Consider the following 26,010-nt stretch of genomic DNA (forward strand, 5'->3'; position numbering starts at 1 on the left):
CCCTCCTCCCTGTGATGTGCCATTAACTTGTAAGTTCACTTTGTTGCAGGATCTTGTGGCCACCAAAAGTTCAGAGGGTTTGAGAGGATAAATTGGTGGAGTGGTGCCAAATACATATAAAGCCACTGCTGGCTCAATAATTCCCTGACCTGCCAACAAGAAGAGGCTGTGAAGCTTCCCTTTTTTACCCCTTTTTGGCCCGGATGGTGTTAGGCTGGCAGGATCTATACCTTCATATGCTGCAGCTAAGCCCTGTATTCTGGTGTGCTGCCAGAGTGGTAAGAGGCACTACCGGGGAGGTTGTTTCTGGGTTAATGTTTAGTCTAAGCTTAAGCATCTTATCCAGGGTGAAGGTGAAAGCTAAGGTGCAAGGCATTTTTCCGTGGGTGGATAGCAACAACACCCTGTAGCAGGAGCTATACCACAGTGCTGAGGTTTCTTTTCCAGTCTGCAGGCCAGGCAACCTCCTGACACCATCACAGACACAAGGTCTTGGGCTTGCTCTCTTCCCATTTAAGAGCTCATTTGTGGCCTGATACGATGCTGAGACTTCTCCAGCCATCTTCCAGTGCTAAGAATTCCTTTACAAAACATTAGCTCTGGTTGGTCTAGGGACATGCTAAGTGCAAGAAGACAAACCACTTTCCCATGACCAAGCCACAGGGCTGCAGCTGATATAATATAATGTCATGCAAGATAATTTAACCCCTTTGCTAGAGTTCAGTGAGAGGCTGGAGATGCCTAAATCATGAGATTATCTCTGTGCTTTCTGTTCAACCTCAGGAACTCTCCAGAGGGGAAAACAGCACAGCAAGTTGGTCAGTGGAAGAGAAGGTATCCCTAACCATGGCACATTTGGGGTGAAAGGTACCATATTCTGCTGCAGCCAGATGTTTGCTTTGGTCACATGGTCTACTACCTTTGAGATGAAGTCCTTATTTCTCCTTGTTATTAAATGACAGCTTCCTCCAAAGTGCAAAGTCTGCCTTTGAGACTCCAGCTGTTGGATCAGTATCTGCTCTGGTTTTGAGCTTAATTTTTATGACACAGAACCTCTGGCACATTCTGGTGTCAAGCTGCTGGAAGCTTGGAGACATGAAGCAGTATCCAGGGTAAGCAGAATTAAATTTCAAGCCCCCTTGTAATACCAAAATTGTCCAGATAAAAACTTTCTAACACAGTTTTAAGTATTAGAAAGCAGCTTTATTGCAGTGTGCTGGTCACTCAGAGAATCCTTCCTCTAACTGAGTACCCTGAGCATTGGGTAAATGTGGGGACTGCTGGACTCCAGGACGGTTTGGATGGGTGGTGGCGAAGGATCTCTGAGGCCCGGTCTTTAGAGCATATAGTTTATTGTAAAGGATGAAGGGCCCTGCTTAGAGTTGCTAGCCGCAACTCGTGGCAGGCCCAGGGAGAGCGGGGGGGGGAGAGAGAGAGAGAGAGAGAGAGAGAGAGAGGGTGCCAGGTGGGCGTCCCAGCAGGAGGGTCCAAGAGAGAGCGTCCGGTCCCTCGGCCACACCTTATCAGGGGGCTTCAAGATGGGCTGGGACAGGACTTGGGCCAATGGGGTTACAGACACCTGATACTTCAGGGGAGGGTTACAGGTATGGGATGAACCATACATTGGGGGGTGATACAGAACATTCCATTTGACCTTAGGATCTATCAGAAGGGGGGATTGTTTCCAGCTTGGCTGCATTATTGTTTTCGAGATGCTCAGTGATTAAGGTTTGGTATTTCAAACCTCGTTTTCATCTTGATATCTGTATTCTCTGATTCTTTTGCCAGGCCATCATATTTATAGGGCCTTGCTATTTCATCTTCCCCAACAGGTAAATGCTCAAAACTGTGAGTTTTTATCATACACATTGATGACATACTCGTTGGCTATCCCTGCTTACTTGATGTATGTGTGTTACTTTGTTTTACATAGATGCACCCCTTATTGGAAGTCCCTAAGTTCTTCAGGGGTTGTCTTCAATGTCCAGTGTCCTTTTTAGGTGGCTGTTCCTCAACTCTCATTTTGAGTAAGTGCAGTATTGTTGCTTTGCATAACTTCAGCTTTGTCAGCATTGCAAAACTAAGCTAGCATCCTGTTATATTTTGCATGAGTTTTTTTGTGTACTCCTCTGAGACTACATTGTTCCCTTTATTTGATAAGAGTAAAATGTTGTTCTGTTCTACTGTCCCTATCATTTGGGAAAAAATAGTACTCAGCCCAACATCACAATTCCATGCTGAAAACAACGTCTATATTTTTTTCTTTTAAAATAATTTCGTTAGTAGAAAAATATTGTCTATGGACAGCATTTTGCGGGGAGGAAAAGTTCCAAAACAAAATTAAAACAAATTGATATTTTTTGCTGCATCTTCTAATAACATTTTTCAACATAATAAAAGCTCTTGTACCTTGAGGGAAATGCCAATGCCACAAACTCTGAAAAGGCTTCCAGTTTTGCACTACCATTGCAATGGTGCTTTAAATCACTCCCAAAGCTGGTGGGTGTTGTGCCCTCCATGCTACCTGCCCGCATACATGTGGCACAGTTAGTAATATTGTACTTCATGGGGGCTGGAAATAATTACAGTAGGAAAGATAGGAAACAGTGCAATTTTTGTTAAAGATTAAGCTAATTGGTCATAACTAATTAGCAGTTTCCTCAATGTATCTCCATCCAGAACTACCAGAGACATGTCAGACCCCTTGTCCTCTGCAGGCAGGGATAAATCAGAGTTCAGTGTTTGCTGCAGTGTCTCCAACTTCTGCTGCTGGATCTCAACAGAAAGCACGAACATATTGGCTGCTGGAGGCCCTTTACACAGCAGAAGGGTTGTATGGGAGTGCTCTCTCCCAGAAGCCACTTTTGTGGACACAGGCTGTCAGCAGGGTTGCTCAGCCAGGCTCTTGCTGCTGGATGACCAGTTGAGATATCTCAGGGAACATGACAGAGATAGCATTCACTTCAATCACCAAGGACACCCCAGTCCCAGCCACCCAGTTTAAGACTGCAAAGGGGAATGGGGAGTGCCGAACCATTCACTTTGTCAGCAGCAAAAACGGCTCTCAGGAATGGCATTTGCACATGAATAGCACATGAACAGCCAGATGCCTACAGTGCACAGAGCTGTAGGTAGAAGAAATCTTTTCCCCCAAAGACCCTAAACAAAGATGTCTTTTTCTCCCTGTCAGTCCTGCATGCAATCTTCTACAGCTTACTCAGGGCTGGAGCACAACGTGTTAAAGTAAGCACTGGAAATTATCTGTGCATCAGTACCTGACCTGTCTTGTACTTCTCCATAGGGAACATGTAAGCACACACTGCAAGGATCCTGAGGGCTACCAGAAGTCATCTCAATTCCTGTAAGCAGGGCAGGCCTAGGACAGCTGCTGCACTAGCATCCACAATTCATGTCCACAGGCTCAACAGTTGTCTGGTGGTGTATCTGCTGAAGTACCTCAGTCTCCTGGGATGTCCCAGGCTGGTACCTGGTAGCAAAGGACGAAGATCACTCTTATTGGTTGCTGGTTGGTTCTGAAATTCTGCTCAGCACCCTTGAAGAATTCAGTGGATCTGGTCTTTTCACAGGCATAAATTTTCTTCTCCAAAAGGACTTGAGGTGTCCTGACAGGCGTGCTAATGACATCACACATTCAGTCTCCTCTTTTACTTGAGTTGGGGTCTGTAGTGAGGAAGTGGTCACTGGGTTGGTGGTTGTGATCTCCCCTTGATGGAATTACCTTTCAGCTAAGGACACACTTCCTTGCCGCTCTCTCTTGGCATTGTCAACAGTTCTTACTGTTCCAGTGATTTCAATCCTGCTATGTTGCCTGTTGTTGCTTTGGTTGAGAGTGTTTGAGACATTTTTTGGAAGGGTTCATGAGGCCTCTGCACCTTCTGTCTTTGTCTACATCTGCTAAGGTTGATATACAGCTTCTTGATAAATAGTACTATGCCTTGAGAAGTTAGTAATTGGCAACAGCATCCATGCTTTTGTTTGGGCATGTTTACTTTTCTGTCTGTTCCCTTACACTGATCTGCAGCATCTCACTTGTGAAGGACATTGAGTCTCAGTCTTGTCACAGCTGCTAGCTCAGCCCAGAGCTGCCTCTGCTACCCAGTGAGTGATGGGACTAAGGTATGTAGATGTACATACTAAGGTATGTAGACCTGTCTCAGACCCTGATTAATCAGACAGGACCAGAGCAGTGTTATCTGAGGAGGTGACCTGACCAAAGAAACCTCCTCTGCTATTTGATCTTGGGTGCCGCTGTCTACCAAGTTCCTCATTCAGGGCACTGAGGAGGTTTGCAGTGTTGCCAAGGTACTAGCTGACCCCAAAGTCAGAGTGTGAGCTCTGTGAGAAGCTTTCTAAAGCCGTATGCCATCAGTAAAAGGCCTGCAGCTTTGGGCCAGCGTTTCTCCATCTGCCAGGGACTGCCGAGACAGCTAAGGCTGGCACGTTAAAACTGTTGCAGGGGTGTGTGCAGTGTTAAAGATGAGCGGTACCTGGTGGTCATACTGAGGATATGGCACAGAGCGCTCAGAAGCTCTCTGAGTTAGTGCAAGGCCTGTGGTACTCACTCCAAGTGACGGCAACATCCTGGTGCTGTCAGGTCGATCTCGTAGGAGAATCACGCAACCACCTTCCACCATGTTCCGGGCACAGAGTCGGGGACCCACCTACAGCAGTGATGGTGACGGCGAATGGGCTACGTCGGCCCGGGTGGGATGGCTCCCAAGCCCAGGGTAGCGGAGCACCTTGCTGTGTTTGCGGAGGGGCTCTCCCCGCCACGGCACCAGGACAAACCTTCGCTGGCCACGGGGGGTTGCGCCCAGGAGCCGGGCACGGCCGCGGACCTGATCGCCCCGCGCAGGCTCTTCGGACTTCCACGGGGCGAGCGGCAGCGCCCGGTGCCCGCCGGCACCTCCTGGCTGCGGAGCGCGGCGCGGGGGCGGGCCGGGGCGGGGACCGCGGGCGGGCCGGGCCGGGCCGGGCTGGCGCGGCGCGGCGCGGCTCCCGTGCGCCCGTCCAGAACCCCGTCGCAGCGGCAAGGTACGAGAGCGCGGGTGGTGGTACGGGGCGTGGGGCCGGGACACGCGCGGGCAGGGCCGCCTCGGGCACCTGCGCAGCCCGGGGCCTGCGGAGCCCAGCGGTGCCGGGGAGAGGGGGGAGAAGCCTGCTCTGCCCGCCTCGCGCCGGGGGTGCCGCAGCTCCCTCCGGCCCCACCCCGCTTTGTGCGGAGCTGGGGCCGTTGCCCGCAGCCGCGGGGACACGGACGGCCAGGCGATGCCTTGGCCGCCCCGTGCCGCGGGCCTCGGTCATCCCCCTTGTGTGCGGAGGGAGGGAGGCGTTCCCGCTGGCCGCGGTCGGGGCAGCCGATGCTGGTCGTGCCCTCGGCGGGCAAGATTATCTCACTCGCCAGTAGCGCCAGGGCTATTTCTGCAGGTATCCGCCGGCGGGATTTTCTGGTAGCTGGCCCGCGGCGAGAGCCCTCCGACCCGGGGGTCTGCAGGTGGAGGTGCGCGGAGCAACAGGGTTTCTTGCCGACCCGAGCCATCCTGCTGCCTGGTCGGGAAGGCTGCGTCTCCTGCCAGCCCTGCTGGTCAGTGCCGCCGGTGACACGGTTTGGTATCTGTATAACTTGGCTTATTATTTATACAGAAGCCTCACGTATGGCTGTGTGTGAGATGGGTTAAATTTGGCCTTTTTTTGCTGGAGTTGTGGGGAATTCGGGTGCTTTATGTCAGGATAGGTTACATCTTGCAGAGAGCGTGATGAGTGATGACAGCCACATCAATGACTCTCTGGCACCGGGATCCCCTGGTGACACTTCCCCCTGAAGGAGGAACTGGCACCTTGAAGGGGTCTTATTTTCAGGCAGCACAGCTTTGAAGACTGCTTCTTCCGTGGGTCTGGCGTTGATGCTGTAGCTCTGTCAAAGGTCAAGACAGGCTGTTGCAAAGGGATGTGTAACAGACAGCACTTTGCAGACTGATGGCCTGGTGGGGCCAGCTATGTGCACTGGCCTCACCGGGCCAGTGAACACATTGTTCACTTTGCAGGGAGTGGTGCCCTCCTTGTAGTGCTCTGGAGCATCCTGTCCCTGATTCCCACGCCACCCTGCCCCAGCCCTTTTCATTTATACTTTCTAAGAAGACACTGTGCTGCAGTCCTTGCAAAGGGTATTTACCTGGACAGGCTTAGCCTCTTTTAGCCCCTTGGATGCTTAAGGGAAGTGATTTCTGCAAGAGGATTCAGGGAACATTTGGGAGAAGATTGACTGATGGTTACCTTTAAGCTTCTCCAGTACAGGCTCCCCAGTGGGTTAACAAAGGAGCAGCCTGTGTCGCCCTGCTGTTCCCTTTGTTCTTCCTCTGGCTGTGCCCTCTTTGGAGAGCTCTGATCTCTCCTGGTTTGATCAGATATAGAGAGTGACTGATGGAGACACGAGGGAGTTCATGTTTTGGTTGTGAGCATTTCAGGAAGCTCTAGAGCTTTTGGAGGTAGAATAGGAGAGAGCTGTTTGCTTCTTAGAGACAGGGAAAAAATAGGTGTTTTCATCTGTGCTGCTATTGTTTAGTGAATTAGCATTATGACATCTATTATTATAGGTCCGATGAGCTGTATTTCAAATTCATACAATCTGTTACTCCGTAGCAACAAATCACAGCCTGTTATCTCAGTAAAGCTGCCTTAGACAGGAAATGTGAGACTCAGGTACTGGTGATGTTTGGACAAACAGCCAGACAATTCTGCTGCCTGCACCCCAACTCTGCCCTAATCTCCTCCTGGCCCCTCTTCCTCTGAGGCAAAGCACCTAAGCATGAGTGTGCCTGTTTTGCAAGTCCAGGGGTGAGGGAGACCACTGTCCCCTGTGTCGCAGCTGCGCCTGCCTGACCAGCAGCATTGATCACCTCCATCCCATTGATCCAGATGGCTCCTGGCTGTGTCTGTGCAGCAGGTGGATTTCCTGATAGCAGGTCAGGCTATCTCCAGATGTTGTATGTTTCTCATTCTCCTTTTCTGCCTGGGTAATTTCTGCCTGTCTTTCAAGTATGTTGGTTTGTCGCCTCTGAGCAAATTTCTCGCTCTGCAAATGCCAGTAATGGATAATATTTTCATGTTTCTGTGTCCGCTCCATTTGTTAGTAGCTGGATAATGAGTGGATTTTCAGTTGCCTAAGTCTGTGAGTCTCTTTCTAGGTGGGTTGGCACCAGGCAGGCTGCTGTCTCTGGAACAAGTTTATGGTGCCTCTGCAAGGGGCAGTTCTCTCTTGCCTGTGGGCTGTCTGTACTGCCAGATGCCTAAATGTGGTGTGAGCTGTGTTTTGGGGATGAATAGTTGAGTACAGAGCAGGTCCCTGTGCTGTAAGCTTCAGGTGCCCAAGCACTCACTGTTGCAGAGGCTTAGGGAGAGAACGGAAAGCTTTAGCAAATCCCAGAAAAAAAGGTGATGCTTTGAGTGAGAGACAGTTGCCTTGGGGCAGGCTAAACTAGATTTTATGCATGATCTTGCAGGCTACTCATAAACTGTGGTCAGTTTGCTGCCTCTGACTTTTCTGTATTCCTTGATCCACAGTGGCTGCATAGCATGAAGTCTTCATGCTACTTTGTTAGGTCCCGATTTCCCCAGCAGGGATTTTGATGGGAAAACTGTTGGGGAATGGGATGTGACAGGGTATGGACAGAGACTGTGAAGAAACAGCGTGGAGGGAAACTGTCCCAGATCATTTCCCCAACATCCACTCTTGCCTGGTCCAAGGGGACTCAGCTGGTCCTTGACAGCCACACCCTGTTCTCCACTCTCATAGGAAAGTTTGTTTGAAGTGTTTGCTTCAACAAAAAAGCCCCACAAAATGCCAGCACCTTATCTGAATGGTCCTGACTCCCAGTTATAAACACCAGTGATCTTACAGTTGGCCAGTGGGCTGTCTGGGTGGCTGCTGGCCCTTGCTACTAAACTGCTACTCAGAGCCAAGGGGCATCCCTGGTGAGGCTGGACAGCATCTGTGCTTTGAAAGAGCTGTGTCTGGCCACCTCTTGATGCACAGCAGAAGCACAGACGGTCTGGTCTCTTGCTACCATGGCAAGAAGGCACCAGAGCGATGGTGTGGTGAGGTGTTTCACATGTAGTCATTACATGGCTTCCCATAAGTGCATGTTGTTAAGCTGCTCTGACTGCGGAGCTGACTGAGGCAAGCAGCCTGCAGCACACTGCAATTATGCTGACGCGCCTCCTGCCTCTCCCCAGGAGAAACAGGAAAGACCTTTACATCATCCAGGAGGCTGTATTGGCTGAGAGATTTTGATACTCACAAGGTTATACTGGCTTGTAAGCAGAAGCTAGACTGGTCTAATATTTCCAGGGATTTCCCCTCTGTGGTATTATAGGCTTGCCAGCAATTCCTCATTTTGAAAATACACCCTGCAGGGCTCTATTAGTGTAATGCTGATGCTTACTATTTCTAAAGCACTTTGAAATTCACAAATAGGACTTTCTGATCCTCAGCCAAGCAAAATCTTTTCTAAAGCTTGGAGACATGCCACTGCCAAGAGTAGGACCAATGAGTGTGCAGCTCCAAGCCCTGTTATCTCTTCTCTTGTTGACCTGTTCCCTGCTCTGCTTCACTCAGTTTCAAATTTTCTGGAGCAGTGCCCAAAGTTTGGGATCTCTCTCACTCTTTCTTCTGAGCATCCTTCAGGGCTCTGATTTGTTGAAGAGTTTCCTTCCAGTCTGGTGAATAGTCTGCTCTTTATTTCTGTGCCAAGAAACATGGACCTACCTGCAGAGAGTGCAGATGACTCTGCACTGCCTCTCTCCCTCTGTGGGACAAAGTCACCTAAGAAAATGATAAGGAAGACAAAGCAGAAGAAAATCCCAGCAGTTGTGGTATTTTTAGACCAGAGATTAAGACAAAGTTCATGCAAGTTGATAAGATAGCTTCCAGGAAAGCAGCAGAGGTCAAACTCCATCTTGTTCTTCCTCCTGCAGTTCTGGGAGCTGTGCTGGGGGAGAGACAATGCTGGGGGAGAGCTCCTTCCAGAAAAAGGTGACTGGGCAAGGCCATCCATGTCAGGGTTGCATTAATACAGGAAATATGAACCTTGTGGCTTGAGCTTGTACATAAAGTTGAGTAGGGACAGTCAGAAAAAAAGGTGCAGGGAGAGGCCAAGGCAAATACTGGGTTTACTCCCAAGAGCCAAAATTAATCAGTCGTTGCTCTACAAATACCATGACTTAAGCTTGCCTTCCAGACCACATGTTAACTCCTCCTTGTGAACCATATGTGACCTCCTCCTTCAGAGAGTCTGAAATCTCTGGATCCCATCCCAGGTGTTCTGGGAATCAGTGGTAGGGTGCATGAAAAGTGCTTGGTGGGCAAGTGTGTTGTTATATTTTAGTTAAATGGTATGCTCTGTCTCACCCATCGAAAATGTATGGTTTATTCCAAGCCTGTAATCCTTCCCTGAAGTATCACGTGTCTGTAATCCCATTGGCCCAAATCTTGTTCCGCACCCACTTTGAATCTGCCTGTTAAATGTGCTGGAGGGATAGGGCTGGCTTTCTCTTAGCTGGCTCGGTGGCCGGTGCTCTCTTGGCCTCTCTCTCCCCCTTCCCCCTCTCTCCCTCAGAAACCATGCTGCTCCCAGGGGTAGGAACCCCAATAAACCCTCATCTAACTAGCACCCTCAGAAGCCGTGTGGGACACCCCAGGGGGCTCCCTCAAACACGCTGCAACAGGCTGTTGCATCCTGGAGTTTGGGTTTAGATTAGGGTTTTTAATTTATGTTAAAATAAGCCAAGTTCTGTAATCCCGCGTTTCCCCCGTGTTGTCCCCCCCGCGGTTTCTGGCCCCATGCTGCCTGCTGCCGGACCTTACCCCTCTGCCGCTCCTGTAACCACCCCGCCGTCCGGCCCCGGGAAACCCCGTGCTGGCCACCCCAAGCCACACGATCCCGCTCAGCCCGAGGCTCGGTGCCCGCCCCTGCGGGGTTCTCTGGTTGGTCGCTGTTGCCGGCGTCACTGCCACGGCAGCCGCCCCTATTGGGCGGCAGGCTGTGGATCCTCTCGCCCCGCCCCTCCATAAAACCCTATCCCGCCGGCAGTCAGACGCCATTTTCTCCCATGCAAGTGCCGGGAGCGGTTGCGTATTTCCATCGAACTGCACCACGTGTGACCAATAAACCGTTCCTGCCAAGCACGGAGTAAATGGACAAATTCCTTACCTCTTTGCCGGACCCCTAGCGCACGGTAACAGAGGCTGGCCAGCCCACGCGCCCGAGACACGGAGCCGTGTCCGGGAACCTGTGGCAGCAAACCCCAGCAGCATGTGGAAGCTACGCCACAGCCGGGCTCCCAAGAGCCGCGTGCAGCCGGGGAGAGCGAAAACCCACGCCGCAACAGGCAAGTGCCTTTCTCTCAGACGTGGCTCACTCTGTAGGCTGGGATACGGACTGATACAGCAGGCAAACAAGAACACGTACCAGCAAAGGTCTGGGAGCAGCAGATTTCTCCCTGTACTGTCTATCCTACTCCAGCCTCACCTGGATCTTGCTTACCCATCATGGAGTGTTAGCACATAGGACGTTTGCCAGTCTGCCAAAAGGACCCCTGAAGGGCTGCCCCTGAGTAGCCCCCAGTGTCACACCATTGATCTGTGCTGAATCCTGTTGCACCACAGCTACTCTGTCAGGTGTCTGTGCAGTTTTGTTTTCTGAGCTGCAGCAAATTTGACTCTGCCAGTGCTGTTCAGCTCTCAGCCACCTTTCACATGGTTACATTGAGGTTATTTCAAACCAGTTATTTAAACCAGTGTTTCACAGTGTTTTCCCTAAGCAAGAACACACAAATTTTGAAAAATACAAACAATATTGCCTTAGAAGAGGATAGCTACCACTTTGCCTGAATTGCTGGCACAGTTGCTGTGGGTATTCTCAGCTCAGTCAGAGAGAAAGAGAAAGGTTTTCTAACCAGGCGAGAGCCTAGGAAACAGTTAGGAAAGAATGTAAATAATTCTCTAATCTTGTTATTCACATTGTTTATAGATATGTTCTGCTACTGTGCGTCATTCACTGCACACCAATGGTGTGACATGTTTTTACTCTAAGACCAATGAAATTAGTCTTCTTGATGTTCTCTATATATAGAGCGGTACATTTAAAATAAAGGGAGAGCTCATTTTCTTAGCCTTCTGATCCAGAGTTCTCTGTTCCCGTCCTGCTCAACAGCGTCAAGTTGCAGTGCTTGTTTCTAGGAAGCCTAACACGGAGGTTTTTAGGAACACCACCTGTAACGTGAATGATGCCAGGAAGGACCAATCTTCCTTGTCACCCTTGGTTTCTTCTATTCTATATCCTCCATAAAAGGATCCTGTGCTGGCAACAAAATTGTAGGGTAATAGGCACAGAGAATTGAGACAGCTCTTTAATTGCAACAGACAAGTAGAGTAGTCAAAGATTGTCTTGCTAACATCTACTTAAATGTAATTAATTCATATTATTTTTCTCTGCCATTTTCTCTAATTTAATTTGAATACCAAAACACGCAAAACCAAAATCAGAATAGCATTGCTCCAAGTTCCTGCTCTTGTAATACTTAGCTTCTTCTACATACAGAGGCTCTTTTCCTTGCAGTCAGGGAGGATCAGAGTCTGTCTTCTGACCCCTCCTGCCTGTGGTCATGGCTGTTTTGCTTTGAATTTGCAAAAGGTCTTTATGTCAGTAACTGATGCTCGAGTCTTAATTGAAAAGATTGATTTTGCTAATGATAGCCTGGCATCTGACATGTTCCATAGAAATCAATTGGAATTCAGTGTCTCGCAGTTTTAAAAATCATGGCATTTATTTAAATGGTTAATAGGGATTGAAGGGTTTGACTTCACAGTCCCTTGCATCTATTTGAAGCTCATGCTCCTGCCATACATTAATCTTCTTGTGCAGTAGTTCTGGGTGTGATGCGTCCTGCCAGGCAACACCAGTCCTGGAGCAGAAAAACCCAACCACTCGATGAGATTTTACAAGTAAAGCTCAAGTGTAAAGTTGACGCTTTTTTCTTTCTTTTTCTCCAGGTTGTATTTTGGTGAACTCTTTGGTATTTTGGTGGAATTGAAAAGATCAAAAATTGCTTCTGTCTTTATAGATAATGGATTGTTCAGTTGGGCTGACAAACCACAATGAGAGCCAGTAGCTGGGAGCAGAAGTTATTACTTGGCAAAATAATAAGGCAGTTGTGTTTTTAGCAGCAAAGAGGAGGAATCGTGGGAAGAGCTTCTCAGGATGATGCATAGCTGGAAACTTGAACAGGATGATCACCTAAATAATGTCACTCAGTGCAAACAGCAGTGTTCTCTGGAAGTAGGTGACATCTCTCAGTCTGCCATTAGCCAAACAGCAGCTACCTGGCCTCCTACAGAAATTTCTGTTCTCCAGTTTGTCACCCCTAAAGCATCTCATCTCACAGAGGAGATCATACATACATGTCTCCTTTCCAAGCTCTCAGCATGTTCTGCTGGGATTTGCCCTTAGGGTCCCAAGGTGGTATTCTTATTCCCTAACACAACAACTAACTTCCTCTCCTGAGTTATGTTTTAGGGTTGCTGGAGGGATGATTATTTGAAGGCAGGAGTCCCTAAGCTAGTTTGAACATTGACTGTAAGTGGAGAAAGATTTCATTGGCTGTGTTGACTTGAGATCTGGAGAGGGAGGGGTAGGTGATTCATCCTCATGGAAGAAGAGCACTGTGTAGGACCAGTACCTGCTTTTGTGATTGGTTTGTAATGAGTGACTGAGTTCACAATTATCCAGACAGGGGCTTAGCAGGATGGTTTTCTTGCCTTTAGTACCTCCACCTTTGGAGATTTTCAGAATTCACAAGAACAAGGCTGTGAAAAACCTGGCTTGACTTAAAGGCTGACCCTATTTTGACTGGAAGTTTGTGCTGTGGACCATCCGAGGTTCCTCCCAGCCTAAATTTGCCTGTGATTTGGTCATGATACTAGAAGTAAACTCCTGGTGATGATATAAAGAGTAGAAGTTTCCCTAAGTTAAAGCAAGGAAACCCACAGCTGAAATCCACCTGGTAAGTCTGTCTTGGTCTTGTGTTCCATGTTTCTTTCCCAATGTTCATGATGCATGTTGAACTCAGATGAGTGGTTAAGAATTCCTAACTTTCTCTGCAGCACACATATCTGCTTTATAGGTTGATGCACCGAATGAAGAAAAAATATCAAAGGATATCCTTGAGTATATTTTGGTCATCCTTGAGGTTAAAAAAAAAATATTTCACTAAAGCTTATTTTGCTCTTAGCTTGGGGAATCTCTTTGTTTTGAGACCTTTGATTTGGAGTCCAGTTGTCTGTGGGCTGTTAGTAGAACAGGGCTTCTTAAGCCTGATAGAGAAAATGCATTTAATGTGTAAAGAGGGAACTGAAGTGACAATTTCTCTTCCTTCTCTTTCTTTCAATTTTGAGAAACTAGTCATTATTTTATGTATGGTTTTGTATATTTCAGAAGAGTTTTACAATGTCTTACCTATACTTCCTTCCCTGACATGACTTGCAACATGAACTTCTCTGTGACTTCATGACAGCTTACCATACATATATAAAAAAAAAATAGCAGCACTTGTACTCTTATTTCTGCCTGTCTTGCAGTCAAGCTCAGTTGTGTGATTCTGGAAAATTAATAGCACTATAAGTGTTTCACACACCTTTCATTGTGGGGTTTTGCTTCCACTGGTGCCACTGGCCACTGCTAGTACAGCCAAATGACCACACAGTGGTTTTACTCTATTAGTCTGGAAATCTGCAAGTGGTTTCAACTCCTGCAGAAAAGCAAGACTTCCCCATGAAATCCAGATTTTTATTTTGAGCTGTTTCCAAACTAACCCTTTTTTAACTTTCATATCTATCTATGTCATTACCTGCTGTCCTTCCAATGCCTGGAGTTCCCTGGCATGACAGTGTCATGCAGGGCAGGTGTAGCACTCACCTGCAGCCCTTGAGCCTGCTCAGGGAGCTCTCTGTGGGACTCATCCCACTTGCTGTCATCTCTGGCTAAGCTAGGAGCACAGTGTTGACTCTCCACTGGCTCTGACCAGTCTTCAGAAGTTTCCTGGAGCCTGAAGGCTATCTGGTACTGGAAAGCCCTAGACAGAAATATAATTTCATGAACACATATAAGATATCCACAGAAAACTGCATGTTCAGATAGCTGCAGTGAGGCCCACTGTGTCCTACCCAGTGCTTTATTTCTCATTCTTCTTCACACAGACTGTCTTTCTTTTTGCTGCCTAAGGCATGGAAATAGCATCCCAAGCTGCCTGGCCTGCATTATGTCAGGAATTTGGAATTCTGCTTTAATTCACAGCCAGATTTTAAGGGCTGTGCTACCTTTTTGGGTTTTCTTTCAAATTTTTTAACTCCCTCCTACTGTACTGATTAAAAAAAAAAAAAAAAAAACAAACCAAACTGTCTGGATACATCTATAATGCAACTGGGTCTTCAATGACTTGTGCCAAACTAGCTTCCTGCAGCTCATTGAGGACCTGGAAGTGCAGAAGGGAGTGCAGAGAAGGACAACTGTTTAGCTTGGAAAAGGTATTTCTGAAATGGGATATGACATACGGCTTTTCACATATGGTAGTATGATGGGATGGAGAGTTCAGATAGGGAGTGATTGTTCCTCTGTTTATCATTGCCCAGGAACTACAGGATACAGATAAACAGTGGAACACATTGACACAGGATGTTGGAGATGTGGTTCAAGAAAAGCCAGTAGATGAATCTGCAGGTGGAAAATCTGTTAGGGCTGGCTAAACAGACAGATAAGCCTTTGGCTCAAAAAGTCAGTGAGGCCCAGATGCCCAGAGCTGACTCAAAGGCATAGAAAAGATCAGTTTGTTGGTGTGGATATCAGCTATGCTGGAGAAATAGGCTGGCATAGAAAGCAGCAGTGGTAGAAGGAGAGAGAGCCTGTAGCAGGGAGGTCTGCTGGGAAATGGAGGCACTTCCAGGGGTGCTCCTGGGTGGAAGGGTTGAAGAGAAGGCTGGTGTGTTGGGACAAAGCTGGAAGATGATCAAAACTCATACTGGTGGAGATACATGAAGAGGCTGGCAGGAATTAAACTTCTACAATGTGGGAGGAGAGGCTGATCTTCATTCCTGGGAGGTGTGAAGATGGAGAGGTGTGAAGAATGAGACTGGTCACAGAGAAGAGCAGTGGTGCTGAATCAAATGATCAGAGATTGAGGAGCACCTGTAAGCAATATAAGAATGCAGTACTTGGAGGAGAGGAGGTAAAGAAAATAGTCTATATGAAGACAGGTAAGGCTGAAGGTCAAACAGAGAGGGATGTCTGTGCACAGTGACTCATCTCTCTGTTAACTGTAACATCTATAGTTTAAGAAAAGCAGATCTGGAGAGTGAAAGAGGTGATACCAGGACTTTTTATATCCACAGGCATTTTGGATGTTTTAATTTGACTCAGCTGGTTCCATAGCAGATGGAGAATACTGGGTCCTGATCCTGGAATGATTTTAATTTCAGCTGGAGGGGATCATGTCGGCATGTTCCAAGATGGTTTTTCAATGCAAACTGGAGTGCAGTGGATGGTGGCAATAAAGAGATTGGCTCCAAACCCATGCACCAAGTCTGAACCAAGCAATACTTTTGTACTTATACTGATGGAATAGTTTCAGAGTGATGGCAGTGGTTTCCAGAACCTGTATATTTGCCAAGCCCAGCAGGTATGAATGAATTACACAGAATCTCTTTTCCCTGCCAGGGAAAGCATGGGTAGTCTTCCCACTTAGTCAGCATCAATCAAAACCAGACTAAAAACCAAAAAGAAAAACTCAACCTGCTACTGATGCTCTAAATGATGGAATTTAAAATTTATGATGTATAGGGTACCATACTCACAATGGGGTGACATCAAACTGGAGACCTGTCCCTAAAGGGTTTCCACAGGGCTCCATCCTTAGCCCTTGGCTCTTCAACATCTTCATTAACAACTTGGGTGCAAGACTGAAAGGAATACTAAGCAAATTTGTCAATGACACTAAATTGCAGGAACTGTCGATTCCTTTGAGGACAGAGAGACCCTGTGGAGAAACTCTGATAAAATAGAGGGCTGGGCAAACACTAACAGTATGAAGTTTAATGAGGGGAAGTGCTGGATTATGCACTTAGGATGAGGCACCCCTGGATGTTTGTATAGACTGGGGACAAGAGACTGGAGAGCAGCACCATGGAATGGGACCTGGGGGTTCTGGTCAGTGGCAAGCTGAATATGAATCAGCAGTGCCCTGGCAGCCAGAAGGCCCACTTGTGTCCTGGGGTGCATCAGGCACAGCATCACAGCCAGGCAAGGGAGGGGACTGTCCTGCTCTGCTCTGCACTGGGGTGGCCTCTCCTCACGTGCTGGGGGAAGTTCAGGGTGACACAATGGAAAAAAGACATTGAGCTGGTAGAGACCATCCAGAGGAGGACAATGAAGATGGTGAAGGCCCTTAAGGGGAAGCCATATGAAGAGCAGCTGAAGGCTGAACTTGGTCTGTTCAGCCTGGAGGAGACTGAGGGGAGACCTCACTGCAGTTACAACTTCTTTGTGAGGCGAAGAGGAAGGCCAGACACTAGTATCTGGTGTCACTCTTGTGTCTCACTTGTGGCCAGTGACGGGACTTGAGGAAAAGGCCTGAAACTGATTTAGGGAAGGTTTAGGTTGGATATCAGGAAAAGGTTCTTCACCCTGAGGGTGGCTGGGCACTGGAATAGGCTCCCCAGGGAAGTGGTTACAGCACTGTACGAGACCCCTTGGGACCCCCGCATGGGAGACCCCTAATAAAAGGTTCTATGCCAGGAGTCTTCAGTTTGCTTTTTCGGTCTTCAGTTTGCTGTTTGTTTTTAACTTATCAGAAGTTCTGCGTGCCATCTACAGCAGACTTAGTGCACAAGGAGAAAAGAGCAAAAAAGGTCACAAGATGTACAGTTTCAAGGTCTTTTAAAGCTGTTTTATCCAATTAACTCTTAAAACATACCTTACTTCTACTTATCTACCAATAACTAATTATTTTCTGCATGCGGCTCTCCCAACCAATCACCCTGTGCCACCAACGCAGCAGAAGATGGAGTAGATGAAGAAGAAGAAGGAGACCAGACAATGCCCAAAATCCTCCATTTTGTCTTCTATCTATCTGCATATGAAAAACCCAAAACTCTAAATTTTTCACCCTGGGATAAACGATACTATTGTCTATTTCACATTTAAGTCATTGATTTCAATTCATCCCAAAGTCTTGGAAGCCTTCTCCATGGATGAAGGTTAAAAGCATTGTTTTCCTGGGAATCAGGACTTGTCAGGACAGGCAGGGAAATATTCCCTGTGTCCTGGGTTCCAACACAGCACCAAGCCTGACAGAGTTCTGTGGCAGCAGCTCTCTGGCCACAGAGAGAAACACAACTTTCCCAGGCATTGTCCTGGGGAAGGCTGTGAGAAGATCGGAGAAAAGAATGATAAACAATTCTTATCTTCACTTGCTCCACCTGTTGTTGTGAACATGTAGAATGTGTTATGGAGATTTGTTTACCAAAATGTGTTTTCTTAACTGGCCAATGGTGATGGCATTTAGATTGAAGGATCAGTTGGGTCCACCTGTATCATGACTGTCTGTAAGGGTGATGAGTTTCTTAATAAGTATAGTATAATAAAATGATAGATCAACCTTCTGAGAAACATAGAGTAAATGCTAATTATTACCCAGCTGGGGGCCTGTGACAACAGGGTTCAAGAAGTGTTTGGACAATTCTCTCACATGGAGTGACTCTTGGGGATATCCTATGCAGACACAGGAATTGTATTTCAATAATCTGGATGGATCCCTTCCAACTCAGCATACTCTATGATTCTATGATGTAGTGGAATAAAGCATTGGCTGTTGTGCCTGTGACACCTGCATTTGCCACTCTCTTGCTGGCTTGTCATGCTTCATATAAGTGGCACCTACTGTTAAAGAGCTCAAAAGTATATTAGAAGTTTTCTGGAGAACAGACAGATGTTAATTCTGACTTAATCAGCCACTCAAAGAGAAAATCCTCATAATTCCACAGGCACTGCATGGGTATGGGAGAGTTTCCCACACTTCTCTTCTGTGTGGGCCCCTCACTATTTTTTGCATGCAGATGATGCTGTAAGGAAGGTGGAAGAATTCTGCAGCTATGGGTTTCAGAGAATACATCTGATGCTACCTGCTGCCTTTCTTCAAGGAACAAGCCTTTTATTCCTTGTTCAAGGAACAAAGTCCTGCTGTCATTACCCTCAGAAGGACAGGGACGATTTCCCTCTAGTTCTGGATCAGGTCTGGGAAACTCTCAGAGGGTTCTTCTCTGGCCTATGGTAGTAGGTATCTGTGTCCTTTGCTGCCAAGCCCATTTGCTAACAAAAGGATACAACTTCTGGGAGGGCAGTTAGAGAGCCAAACTCTCCTTGGTACTGACAATGTAATAAGGAGACCAAGACTGCAAGCTGCAGCTGGAGGGAAGTAGGTCAGACGAGAAAACTTCATCCCCAGGAGGGCAGTGGGACCAGACAGGTGGAGGCCATCATCCTTAGGGATTTTGAAGGCTCCACATCTGTCCTGATTTAGAGCTATAGGCAGGTTGACTGTGAGGCTTAACTGGAGACCAGAGAGGAGGGGTCTCCTACACTGTGCCCTTGCATGGTTGTGCTTTCCTTTCTAGACAAATAGGAGCTTGGTTAGTGGCCCCCCCAAGCTCTTTAGCAGGTTTCATTTCCCCAGGCAGTTTCAGAGATGAGATACAGACTTGGTGTCACTGGCCAGGATCTCATCACATTCAATCCTGTGTACACAGCTTCAGCCATGGGGGAATGCAGTACATGGCATCACATTAGATGTAACATCTAATATCAACACATTCAAGTGAAATGTGTAACCTCCAAACCTTGACAGAAATCAGGAGAAACATCTGCACTGGTTGCATTTCCATTGTCTCACCATCCTGCTGGACACCTCAGGTTTTCTCATGTATCTGTGTTCTGGTTGCAGCCACAACTGCTCAAGTAGACAGAAGAGGTTTGAGAGGAAATCTGACTAGCCCAATGGATCCCTCTTGGACTCCTGTGGGCACGTAACCAAGATTTTAGGATTCCCTGAAGATGAACAGTCTTGAACCCTTGAACCAGTGATGCTGAAGGAAAGCTTTTTCTGCAATGAAAGCCTTCTGTACAGTAGCCTTTAGAAGAGACACCCTCTCTGCCAGATGTCTGTGGGCCTCACAATAAAGACAGGTGGGACCAAGTGTCCTTGTCTTCCCAAAGAACATGGCAGGTTACTGAGACTCAGCTGCATCATTTTGATGGGGAGCTGAACTTTGGTTTCTGAAACCCAGAAGCCAGCTTGGCCTTGAATAGCAGGAAACTTCTTTCTGTGAAAAAGGAGAATGAAAGCATGGTGTTCTGGTTTCAGGAGAAACTGCTGAGCTTTGCAGAGTGTCTGATGATGCGTTTTTCAAGATTGCCCTTCTGAGAAGAAATGTGGCAATGTCCCTGAAAGTTTATAACTTTCTTTTTAAGTTCAGTTTTTGCTGGGGGGGAGGGGGGGGGGCGGGCGGGAGGGGGACAGGGCAGAAGAGGCTTCCAGTTTTTATTGTTCTTTGAACCAGGATTGTTTTATTTGCTTTTCTTTTGTAATGAAGCAGGATCTTGCCAGCATATAAAAGGTCTCTAAAGTGGAATTTGCCCTCTTGTTGAATTCAGAAGCACATTAGTACTCACAAGGAAGTTGATAAGCAATATTTTCTTTGCTGCCCAGGTAACCAGCAAAGTGAAAGAGAGTATTGTCTCTGGAGAATGCAGGCAGGTTAGCTTTATCTTTCTGTACACAAGCTATCTTGGAAAGCTAGAGGCGAATCAGAGGAAGGCGGGGTTTATCCTCCAAAGAGGCTGGCATTGCCCCATCCTATGCTTTGGTAATACTGCCTCCTTCCCTTCCTGAGAGCTCTGGTAAGCCTAATGAAACTGAGCTGAGGTTTGGCTTTCGCTAGTCTCCACACTCCCCTGACCCACTATGATATCTTGTAAAGGCCATGTTGACTGAAGGCATTTATGTCCTCAACTCACCATGTTTCTTTCTGTCAGAACTTGCAGAGTATGGCACCTCATGAGGCAGAAAAAGGAGTGGTGAAGGGACAGGTTAAACTGCCAAAAAAAGGTGTTACCACTGAGTGTGGAATCATCCCTGGAGTATTCCCCTGTGCCTCCTGGGATGTACAAACTGACTTTGCACTGACTGAGCACAAGTGTCTTCACACACATTGAAGGGTGGTCCGTATGCTTCAGCTTGATTTATAGCTGATGTTGGCTTAAAACTATTAATAAAGAAACTTCTGTGACTAGGGGTGATTCGTGATGTTTTATTCCCTGTGCCTGAGTGAGTGGTGTGAACCTTCAAGAAGCAGAGCTCCAAGTGCTGATGACAGTGGAGTAAGAGTGATGGTGCCTCAGGCTCCCTTGCTCCAGGGCGAACCACTTTGGTTGCTTATGGGAAGAGTATAGCTTGTCAGGCCACTGCAGGGAAGTCCAGCATCTGGCAACAGACCCTCCATGGGTACTTACCAGCTCCTGGGCTTTTCTAAACATGCTGGAGGCTCCAGACTGCTTTATGCCTATAACAAATGTAAAACCAGCCCCCCATGAAATTTAATAAAGATAAAAGTCAACTTCTGCCCTGATGTGCAGCCTCTTCCTGCAGCGAAAGGAGCAGCTCTTGTGAAGGCTATGAGGGTCGTGGTGGCCAGCAAGTTTGACCAGAGTCATCTGGGTAACTCTGCAGGACAACTGCAGCATGAGCTTCTCCACAAGACTCCAGATAGGCACATTTCCCAAGGAGGCCAATGGGATCTCCATCCTCATCAGTATTTCAAACTCAGATGGACAGTCTAAGTAACCTGACCTCCCTTTGTAGTGAACTTTGCTGTGGGCTGAGGACAGGACTGACTCAGGATCTCCAGAAGTGCCTTCTGGCCTGAGGTTTTCGTGTGGTTCTGTGTGATTTAGTGTTGTAATTTCTCTTTGCTTCTCTCACTTGTCCCACGGAGGCTCAAGTACACATTTGGTGTCAAGATTGGAAGTGACCACAGCAATAAAATAAAGAACAGGTGACAATTCAGCCAGTACTTCATGATGTGCACTTCAAAATGTTCTGGGGGGCTCTATCCAAAATACAGTCTTAGAGTCACCAGATCAGGTGACAGGAGAGCTTGAGCCTCTTCAGAGCTGCCTGAGGGTGACGTCTCTGCCAGTTTTTCTCTTTGCTTTCTTCACTGTTCCTCACCATCGTTGCTGACTGTGCTAAGATGAGTTAAAAATAACCTGGCTGAGCTATTTTTATGAGGCACATGTACTCCCTTGTCCATCTCCCTGCTTTACCAGCATGGAAGAAGAGCACAGAAGAGAAGTACTGGGCAGTGGGGATGTGGCAATAACACGGACAGGTATCACCATGAGGGTGTTATTATGCTGGATGACATTTGGTGTTGCTGCCTGCCTTGGGGAGTGCACTGTGGTTTAAACCTGTGACTGAACACAAGTGTAGCTGGAAAACTCATCAAGGAAGGCCACAGAACCTTGTCTTGTGAAGAGTGGTCTTGTTTCACTCACTCTTGGCAGCCCTTGCCTGCCCCTGGACATATGTGCTTAAAATTATTTTGAGGATCACAACACTTGGTGTATCTTCTAAAGTAAAAAAATCTGCACAATGTGCATTTTGCCAAGCCTGGGACCTTGGCATGAATTTGGCCCTAGTTGGGCAGCCTTGGGTTCTATCATTAGAAAGAAGCTCTGAGACAAACAGTGTGGTACCAGCTGGTGATGATGTTTGTGGGGTGCATGGCTGCAGTGGGTTTCTGGAGTCTTTCTGTTCAGTACAGGCTGGGTCTCTATGCAATGTTTGCCTTCCCTAGCCTAAGCCAGTAACGGGGGAATGCAAAAGTATTGAAATACCCTTTTGCTTACGGTCTGAGCAGAAGATGCCTGTATCAATGGAGGAGCCACTGTCTCACCTGTCTCACTGCATCTCCTGAGGCTGTGTCCATGTGGCACCCTCTGTGTAAGCTTTGACCTACCACCAGTGTGGGGGAAGGGCTGACATATCTTCTGCAAGGACTCACTTGAGACCTGCCCTGGCCAGTGTGCACCAAAAATAAGGGGCAAGAGGGGCTGCTGTGTACTCTCAGAGAAATTCCTGTTTTGTGGATGAGGAAATCAACCCATTTTTTTAGTTTTGAGTGACTCCTTCACCTTCCTACTTCATGTCCTCTCTACTTGTGCAATGTTTATTCTAGAGCTGTTTGTTTTCCACAACCAACTTACCAGGGCACCATATTTAAGTACCTGTGCCATGCTGGAGAGCTGCGAATATTTTGGAGTGTTATTTACAGCTGAGTTTTCTGATGAGAGACAACATCTCTAGAATATATTGTTCTTTGAGATCCTGCTTGCTGCTGTGATTTTGTCCCTCACTGCTTCTGGATCCTGGTCCATCTGCATTGGTGGCATGCCCTTCCTCAGGTAGCCAGTGGCCTGCATGATGTGCTGCTGACTGTGGTGACAGAAGCAGTTCCCATAACTCCTGGTGGGCTTCCCAGGAGAAGGGACCTTTGTGCTTCTGCAGAGGAGCATTGCTCAAACCAGCATTGGTGATGGACATAGATAAAAGTGCCTCTTCAAAAGTGCCTCTTTTCATCACCTGTTCTGCTTCTGAAAATACAGATTGGAGCATCTGACTGATGCTTGGTTTGGTGAAGGCTCTTTGACCCTTCTTCATTATGAGGCTGCTTTATAGTGCAGGAGAAGGATGTGGTGTGTATGTAGGCTGTGTGTGCGGTGAGGCCACCATCTCCCTCTTGGGAAGGGCCGTCTGCAGGCTCTGAGCTGCTTTTGGGAGAGACACGTGTCTATTTCTGAAAGCCGACTGAAACCTTAGTCTAAGCTCCCTTAATCTGAGTCCTGGAACGGTGGGTGTGGATCCTTATGGAACAAAAGACAAAGAAAGGCAATTGATAAAATCGAGGCCCATCGCAGGATGGCTGATTTAAAAGGCTGGTTCCCAGCTGGCCGATTTAAAAGCTTCCAGTTTTGGTTGCAGATAGGGTTGTTTTTCCAAGGATATGCCTCTGAGCAGCTGTAAAAACAGTCCTGCTGCCTGATAGAAAGGTGTGCTGAAAGGTTTTTATTTGCTACTGTGGATTGATTGGAGTATAGATGCTCTGGAAGAGCTGCTGCATTATTCATGTGGTAGACACCGTTGCTAAAAGCTAATGTACAGCCTCGAGGCTGTGAGGAGTGATACGGTCCTTTGTGTGGTTTTGTTGATTCGCTAGAGAGCCTGGACTGCTCTTAAACTTTTTTTTTTGAATACTGAGATTGATAAAGCAAATCAAGGAATGTGACATCACTTAGTTAATGGTTCTCCACTTACTTTCTTGTTTACAAAAACTATTTGCAGCTCTTTTTTTTTTTTTTTTTTTTTTTTTTTTTAATGCATTATTAATACAAAACTGCTTGCTAGGCTGGCCCTGTTTGCAAGATTTCATGAGTAACTCAGTTTTCTTGTGGCACCAGCTTCAGCTGCTTCCCTATCCCGGCTCAAGTGTCTGCCATAAGTGTCCCACTTTGGATTCTCTGTTAATGCATATTCAACAGCCTTACCCATTAGATTCCCACTGCTGAACACACTGCTGGGGCACCCAGCAGCAGCAGGGTTATGGGACACAGGTCCTGTGCTTCTGCATACTGGCTGCAGTGGAAGACCTCATGAAGGGTTCAGGATGCAGTGCTGTGATACATGGGCCCTGTTTTTGTGTGAAGAGGCGAAACTGCAGTACATAGGGGCAAAACTGCAGTGTGTGTGCTTGTGACTGACTGGACTGCCCGAGAGCCTGTTCTGGAGATTGAGTACACAGAAGCCGGCCTGGGAACACATGCTTTTCTGTAGCTCTCTTTGCTGACTGTTAACAGCTGGCTGTCAATTGACATGTTCAAGACCATGGTCTGATGGTTAGGTTCTCCATCTGGGGACTCTGAACTGATAAACCTTACCTCCAAGGCAACATTTGTTTCTCAAGGATTTTACTTCTCAGACCACAGTTGTGAAAGAGACATGGCCTCAATGCAGATCCACCTGCCCTGCATTAGGTGCAATGAAGTCATGAACCAAGAGGTGAAAGCCACCAAATCAATGTTGTTTATTTCTCTTGTAACAATAAACCTGTAGCCTCTGAGCTTGTAGTGTTGTTTGAGATGACATGAGCAGATGGTTTTTAAAGCTATGGGTTGCTTTATAATCATATGGTCTGGTTGACTTTTGTTCCAAAGGAATTTATTACTGGTAATTTCCACTTGATAGTGTTATAGCACAGAAGTGGAATTTGGATGGCAAGGTCTGTCTAGGGGTGTATCACCTACTGTACTGCAGATATGCCTAGGAGAGCGTCCATGGCTTTGAAGGGAATCCAGCTTAAGCTGAGAGGCTCACAAACCATTTGGAGTGATAGGTTTGTGGAAAGCAAGTCCAGAAATGAAACAGTCTGTTCTTATTTGGCATCTGAGCCAGAAGGTGGTGTCTGGTGATGAAATTCTGAGGGCTCTGATTTTGTCTTGAAGCAGCAACTCAACACATGCTGTGATAAACCAGGAAACTCTTTCTTATGTGTGTTTCTTACAAATCATAAATACCAGTTCCTCTGTTTGAAATTCCACTGTTTGCCTTCAGGGTTGCCTTTTTAAGGGTGTACTTGTATTCTATCTTTGAAGATGGAAACATGTGTGGGTGGATTTTTGGAAAAAAAAAGCAAACTCAAAAATGTAAACCTGAGATCATTAAATTAAAAATATTGCCTGGATGAGGGTGGGAGTCAGCAAACTAGTCTATAACATGGGTGTGGCAAAGGGACACACCAGGGTAAGTGAATTGCCAGCATATGGCATGGCTTCTGTGTGCTCATGGCCATGCTCAGATTGTGCTGCTGGGTGCTGGGAAGTGACTGTCAAAGGACAACAGTCACACATGCTGGACTTAGGAGGTGTATGACGGATTACTTGCAAAGATAATGCATAAATGTTCTGAAGAGTGTTCTCAGGGAGCAATTCCCCACCCCTTTCCTGGGCAGAAAAAGACAATTCCTATTTTGAGATTAAAGAGCTATAGGAAGAAGAAACAAAAATGGCAATGATAGTGTTGTCTGCTGAGCTGTAAAGTGTGAGCTATAGTTGCTCTCTGGATTTCTAGAACTGTTGCTTTTCATGTACTGCAAAGGACAGACATCTTTGCTTATCTTGTTACTACCACTGGGCCTATTTATGTGGGAATACATTTTCAGCACAAGCTAAAGCCTGTAATTATATTAATACAATCACACCAGTATGGCTGGTCCTCCAGGACATGCAGAAATTAATCCAAAAGGGTACTTCTTACACGAGAAAGGAGAAGAGGCTTTCATCCCCATCTTGCCTTTAGAGAACCATGTCTGCACAGGGACATTTGTTGGTGTGCAGAGTAAAACCCAGTGTAGGCAGAAGTGTGAGGCTGCCTGTCCTGCAGGGAGCTGCCAGGTTGCACAATGCTGCAGGCTTGACTTTCCATAGTAGAAGGAGCAAGACTTTGTGCAGCCCAAGGAGGCAGGCTGTGACAAGAGGTGTTCTCTGGCTCACTGATTCTGAATCTGGGCTCCTGGGTGTTGCTCCAGATGTCCAGTCACAGGTGAGACAGGAGGTCTTCTCCTGCTGCAGTTAAGGCTTTCTGTGAATGATGCTTCCTGTGCTGGACATGGAGCTTAGTCTTGTGTGTTGGAAAAACCTGCTCCCAGAGCCCCAGGAGAACACAAGCTGGAGATCCTGAGAAACTGCACCCCTGGTAGGCTGTGAACAACAAACACTCTAATGTCCTGCATGCAGCCCAGTCTGGGGATCCCAGTGGGTTCTTGGGATACTGGTT

The 26,010-nt window shown here is 47.1% G+C and overlaps 1 protein-coding gene across 3 annotated transcripts in view; it reads left to right on the top strand.

Annotated features, from left to right (window-relative positions):
- The first annotated feature begins 1,056 nt into the window (after nucleotides 1-1,056).
- CORO2A (coronin 2A) overlaps nucleotides 1,057-26,010 on the top strand; it is a 63,015-nt gene continuing 38,061 nt past the window's right edge. The window contains exon 1 of one of the 3 annotated variants that reach the window (XM_054002913.1): nucleotides 1,057-1,112. The gene's annotated coding sequence lies outside the window, so the exon portion shown is untranslated. Of the gene's footprint in view, nucleotides 1,113-1,965; nucleotides 2,028-4,993; nucleotides 5,056-26,010 lie in introns of those variants that run through there. The other 2 variants (XM_054002911.1, XM_054002912.1) reach the window with 2 other exon arrangements.

The sequence above is a fragment of the Vidua macroura genome, chromosome Z (assembly GCF_024509145.1).
Source record: "Vidua macroura isolate BioBank_ID:100142 chromosome Z, ASM2450914v1, whole genome shotgun sequence".
Taxonomy (NCBI): Eukaryota; Metazoa; Chordata; class Aves; order Passeriformes; family Viduidae; genus Vidua; species Vidua macroura.